Here is a 6,770-nt window from a genome sequence, read left to right as displayed (position 1 = left end):
AGTGCAACGAACACACGGCTATACAAAATGACTATAGGGACTAACCATATGTCACACACGGCCTAGACACATGCTCATGTGTCTACCCGTGTGGACCTTTTGTAGGCTATTTTCCAAGCCTTTAGTCACCCTCAAACATCTATATACACTAATATGTTTCTTGGACATCTATCATGGTATAAATGTACCTTTAAAACCTTCTTAGCCAAGGTCATGCATGTTGCTTCAAGTCTCTTCTTAGCCTATACTGATAGTACCCTTTTCGTTTTATGGTTACCATTTTACAAACCATATTATATACTTAGTTCATTTCATGAATCATGCCAATTATGACCTAAACCATCTTCGAGTGATTTACCCACATTACATATATCCATTCATGATATACCACATTAACCATCTCATGAAACGTTCAAGCATATACATGCGTAATTAGTAGATTTACAACCTATATCAATATGGACCATATCCCATGGCCATATACAAAATGAATAAGCATATCATTTAAGCCCTAACATTGACTAGCCAAATGACACATAAAACAAAATGACCAAAAGTCCTATACATGCCATTATAACAAAATAAAAGTTTCTATATACCAAAGCAAGACAAGTTGATAGTATTGACAATGCTCCAACTATCTTCCAATCTTCACAAGTCCTCGAGCTCTTTAAGACAAGGGAAATGAAAGGGGGTAAGCATTCACATGCTAGTAAGTTCGAATAACGGGAAGGTAAACTTACCGGTTATTTAGCATACATCCATAATGGTTATTCATGCCAAGCATGCGTAGTATGATTTCCCTATCACATACACTTAACCATCAAGTTAGTCCCATGCAAGTACATTAAAGCATTAGTCTTAGATGAGCTCATCAATAAAAGCATTTCTATTTTCGTTCCTCATTTTAATCCATTGAACCTCTCGAAATCTCGATGGATATCTCATTTACCGTCAAATTGTGTAACTGATCATTTACAATATGCACTCCCGTGAACCTCACTCTTACAGCAAGATTACCAGTCTAGGCTAAATCCCTTACAATGACATGTACTCTAATGAGCTCAGATCTGAACTACCAATCCAGGATAAATTTAGACCCTAATCGGATTGCCTATTCGGGCTAAATCCATTTCAGCACACTTATTCTTCGAGAGGCTCGATCACTAAAGGAACATCCATTCGGGCTAGATTCTTTTTACCATCATTTCATTTCGATAAACCCATCAGATATCCTTTTATTTCAATCGGGAACTTCAATTCTCTTTTAAACTATACTTCCATATTTCATGGATTATCATGCAACGAATGTCTAAATTGACATACATTCATATATATATACATTTTGTGTATATTAAGAGTTTACTTCAAGTTACACGAACTTACCTGGCAATTGCTTCGGGTTCATATTTTGATTATTTCGAAACCTTTTGTTTTCCACGGTCGACCTCCAGAATTGGTTTCTCAGGGTCTATATCAGTAAAAATAAATTATTAAGACCTCATATTGTTCATTTTCGTCCTAAAACTCATCCTAGGGCAAATTGACCATTTTTCCCCTAACCTTTCACACTTTTATAAATTAGTCCCTAGGCTCGTACAATGAAATGCATGAAATTTCTAGGTTATCCAAGCCTAGCCGAATATTTTTCTTGCCTATAGTAGCCCACATTTTCTTTCATTTCACATTTTTCTACCCATTTTCACAACTTTTACAAAATGGTCCCTTAAGCTATTTCCATGAAAAAGTACTTAGTAAAAGTTGTTTACCATCCTCTAAACTCTCATATTCCTTCACAAATCATCAAAACACAAGCATCTCATGCATGGATAAATTTCTAAACATGAACCCTAGTTTGAAATATGGGTAAAAATAGAGAAAGCTTGTTACGAGGATATCAAAAATTTGAAGAACGTTAAAAACAGGGCTGGGGAGTACTTACTATTGAGCTTGAAAATGTTGAAAACCCTAGCATGGAGACCCTTCAATTTTCGGCAGCATGGAGAAGAAAAATGGCCGATTTTTGCTTTCATTTCCCCTTTTATTTAGTTTATTACCAAATGACCAATTTTGGGATGTTACAGAGAGTGCCACTATCTATTATCTTTGATAGAGATCTGAGATTTACATCCCGATTCTAGAAGAAACTGCAAGAAGTTCTGGGAACATAGTTGAATTTCAGTACTTCTTTTCATCCTCAGACTGACGGTCAAACCGAGAGAGTTATTCAGATTCTCGAAGACATGTTTAGATGTTGTATTTTAGAGTTTGAGGGTAGTTGGGAAAAATACTTACCATTGATTGAGTTCGCGTATAACAACAATTTTTAGATGAATATAAAGATGGCACCATACGAAGCTTTATATGGTCGCAAATGTCAAACTCCGCTATATTGGACTGAACTAAGTGAGAAAAAGATTCACAGGGTTGATCAGAGAAACTGAAGAAAAAGTGAAAATGATTTGCAACAGTTTAAGAGCAGCTTCAGATCGATAAAAATCATATGCCGATTTGAAACGTAAAGAAATTGAGTTTCAAGTCAGGGACTGAGTGTTTCTAAAGGTTTCACCGTGGAAAAAAGTTCTTTGATTCAGCCGTAAAGGAAAGCTGAGTCCCTGATTTATCGGACCTTATGATATCATTGAAAGAATAGGGCCTGTAACGTATCGACTAGCTTTACTGTCAAAAATCAGAAAGATTCATAATGTCTTTCACGTTTCTATGTTACACTGATATAGATCTGATCTGTCACATGTGATTTCTCCGGTAGATGTTGAGATACAGACCGATTTGAGGTATAGCGAAGAACCGATCAGGATTTTAACTCTTGAAATCAAAGAATTGAGAAATAAACGCATAGCCCTAGTGAACGTTCTTTGGCATAAACACGAGATCAAGGAAGCTACGTGGGAACCCGAGGAAGCTATACGAAAATAGTACCCTAACCTATTTACCAGTAGGATTTTCGAAGACAAAAATCCCTGAGGGGAGAGAGTTGTAACAGCCCGTTTTTGGTCAAATTAGAATAATGGTTTTGGAACCATAAATCCAAGATCAAAAATTTATTTTAATATTATTTTAAGTATTTACAGCATGTTAGCATGTATGTGTGAAAGTTTCATGAAGTAATTTTATTGTTTGAATGCTTAATTAGGTAAAAAGGACTAAATTGTGTAAAGTGCAAAAGTGATGTTCTATTAGCTAAAGGTGTCTAATAGCTATATAACCTTAAATTAAAGGTCCTTAAGTGGTAATTAACCCATTTAAGAGTTAGTGGATGATAGTGGCATGGCAATTGGTGTAATTATTAAATGTTTTAAAGGTTAAATAAGTAAATTAGTTAAAAAAGGTTAATTAAAACAAAACAAAAATTCATAATTCTTGTCCATCTTCATGCTAATAGCCAAATTTAACAAAGGAGAAAGACATTCTTAGGTCTTGAAGCATTCGGCCAACTTTTAGCTTAATTGTAAGTCTATTTTTGCTCAGTTTTTAATGATTTCTATGTTTTTGAGATCGTTGCTTTGTATTCTGGCTAGCCCGTACCCTAAATTTCAAAATTGTTAAAGATTTATCATGTTGCCATTGTTGAATGCTTGAGTAATATGATGATTTATGATTTATTTGGAAGGTCTAATATTAGATTAATAGCTTTTTGTAAAGTGATTTTTGGCAAAAATATCAAAAAGGGATTAAATTGAGAAAATGTGAAATGTGGTGGCTAAAAGTGTGAATAAATTGAAAATATGGGCTGCTAGAAACATGTATTAAATTCGGATAAGCATGGGTTTGTACTAAATTGCATGAATTTGCAATTTTATGTGATAATGACTAAATTGTGAAAATATGAAACATTAGGGGCAAATGTGTAAATAGACAAATTATAAATTATAGGCTAAATTGAATAGATTGGATATTGAATGTGCTAAATCTGATAATATATAGATCAAGATAAGCCGAGATTAGGATTAGATGGGGAAAAGGAAAAGTGGACGAATAGTCGATAATTTCCACCCGAGCAACTCGAGGTAAGTTCGTATAATTAGAATTGGCTGTTTAAATACTTGTAAATTATTTGAAATGAAAGTATAATTGAGTAAATGGTATTACTGAGTTCAAATGCTTAATTGATGAGAATTATTGAATACTGAGTTCCGTTTGAACCATAAAAAGTTGTAGGATACGAATGACATGTCGCTAGGGTTACCGTTTTGGTCAAGATCCTGCATGTGTTGCAGACTCACCACAGCTCGTATGAGCTTACCGATATATCAGCTCGCAAGAGCTTACTATTTTCAACTCGTCAGAGCTTACTATTTCAGCTCATTAGAGCTTATTGCCCATCAGCTCAGGAGGAGCTTACTGATCATATCTCGAAAGAGCGAAAATAATAATGAATTGATGAATTACTGATTTATATACGTAATGTATATCATTCGAGTATACCTCGATATTCTAATAGGTTCAACGAGCATAAATTCTGTTATTGGTTATGTGAAAAAGCTATGTGTTTATACGAATGAGTTACTGTTATCAAATGAATTATTATTTATATAATTGAGAGTGAAATGTTATAAATGATGTATGTGATATATAAATTTGATATGATACAATGTATTAATTATTAAATTGAGATAATGGATGATTACATGCACTTGTGTGACTAAATATTACATGCACTTATGTGACTAACTCGTTGATGAATGCTTGTGTTTTGGCATTTGGTAATTGAATTGAGTATACCTTATTTATGGTCTTGATTATGTATAAATGGTAAGTTTAATTCTGAATTATACGGGCTTAATAAGCTATAAAGTTTACTCTATGTCTTTTCTGTGTTCTATAAAGGCTCGATAGCTCGCTCGATTCAGATAAAGTCAGAGATACGCATCACACTATCCAGTTGCCAATTGGTACCTTTGAACTCATGGATATATGTAAATATGGCATGTATAGGCTAGTTATAAAGATGATAGTTATGGTTACTTGAGCTAGTGATTTTGTACATGTTGTGGTATAGGATAAAACCATGTGATTTGGCTTAACTTGGTATAATGCTTTGGTTGCATATAAGTATTCAATATGGTATGTTTTGGCAAGTAGTAAATGGAATGGAAATATGCAAATGTTGTCTTAGTACGTATAGGCATATGAATGGAAAATGCTTGGTTATAATTTAGGTTTTTGAATACCATGTTCTGTTGGTTATATTGTTTGAATATTGAATTTAGAAATGATTGTAGTTGAATTGGTATAATATGTGTATGAAATGTTATGGATTAGATTGAGTTATAAAATGTTGCAATTTATGCTGCTGGAGGTATTTAAAAATAGGGTGGCAAATTGGCTTAGTAAATAGCCTATTTTTGTCCACACGGACGTGTGTCTCAGTCGTGTGTGACACACGATTATGTTACACGGCCATGTGTCCCCTGGTGTTGAAATTAAAATCAAGTCAGTATGCTTCACACGGTTTCACACACGGGCGTGTGACTTGGCCGTATGACATAAGCCAGTATACCCTACAAGTTTTACACGGCCTAGTACACGGCTTGGCACATGGGCGTGTTTGGCCATTTTTAGGGCACATGAGCTAGCCACGTGGGCGTATGTGTTGCCCGTGTGGCCTAAGTCAAAGAGTTACACAGGGTCGAACACGGACTATGACATGGCCATGTGCTCCTATTTCAAATGTCCACACAGCCTGTTACACGGGCGTGTCTAGTGGCCGTGTCAGACACACGGCCTGGCCGTACGGGTGTGTGTCCCCTGTTTTGAGAAAAATTTTCAAAGTTTTGTACAAGTTTCTTGAGTTATCGGTTTAGTCCCAAATCACTCCCAAAGCATGTTTATGGCCTTGTAGCTCGTATAAGGGACAAATTGATTGAGATTGAATGATGAATGCTTGAATTGAGAAAATGTTTGCTAAATGGATGTTTAATTGTTTTGTAAGTTCGGTAATGCTCCGTAACCCTATTCTGGCGGTGAATACGGGTGAGGGATGTTACAATCATAGTTTTTATGTATGTCACAGCCACAGATAACATTCTTTATTCAACATAATTTCTTATCAATCAAGGAAACAATCATAAGGCTTATTTATGATCTTCATATGTTGAACTTAGGACTTCCTCTCCACTAATGTAGGTGACATAATCATCAAATCAATAGGTCTTTTATAAGGTTGTAATAGGGCTCGGTTAAAGGTAGGAATTTTAAGAGATGGGACATTTTGGTTTTAAAAATCTTAACCTTTAACTTTATCTTGGTCTTTTCGTAATAAAACCTTTTTCTTTAAGTGAACCTTTGTAACACCCTCAAAATTATTTTGAACTCAAGCTCATACATTTTTCCTGTTTGGAAACTGAGCAAACTTTTCTTCGCTCTTCATTCGTTTTTTTTTTAAGCATGAGCACATACATCTTTTCAAAAATTTCCTCAAATGTTGATTACCAAGACAACTTTAGTTAAGATAGGTGCACAAAATTAAGATAACTTAAAAAGATGGTAATGTGGCTTATAATGTAGGTTCATTGTAATAAACAGGCCTTTAAGCTCAAAATTACAGTTTCAAGGTTCTAATACCATAAGGTTGGCTTGAACAGGCTCAAATGATCCAAAAAAATAGTGCCTATATCATTTTAGATTTTTATGTCCCCTAGGATTTTGCCTCAAGAAAGTTACTAAGTCAATTCTGAAGATATAAACCTTCATGCATGTCTAATCTCAAGAGAAACTAAGTTTTCATGGCCAATATTACTAAGGCTAAG

This window comes from Gossypium arboreum, chromosome 1 (genome assembly GCF_025698485.1).
Source record: "Gossypium arboreum isolate Shixiya-1 chromosome 1, ASM2569848v2, whole genome shotgun sequence".
Taxonomy (NCBI): Eukaryota; Viridiplantae; Streptophyta; class Magnoliopsida; order Malvales; family Malvaceae; genus Gossypium; species Gossypium arboreum.
The sequence above is the reverse complement of the archived record's forward strand: the minus strand, read 5'-3'. Positions refer to the sequence as shown.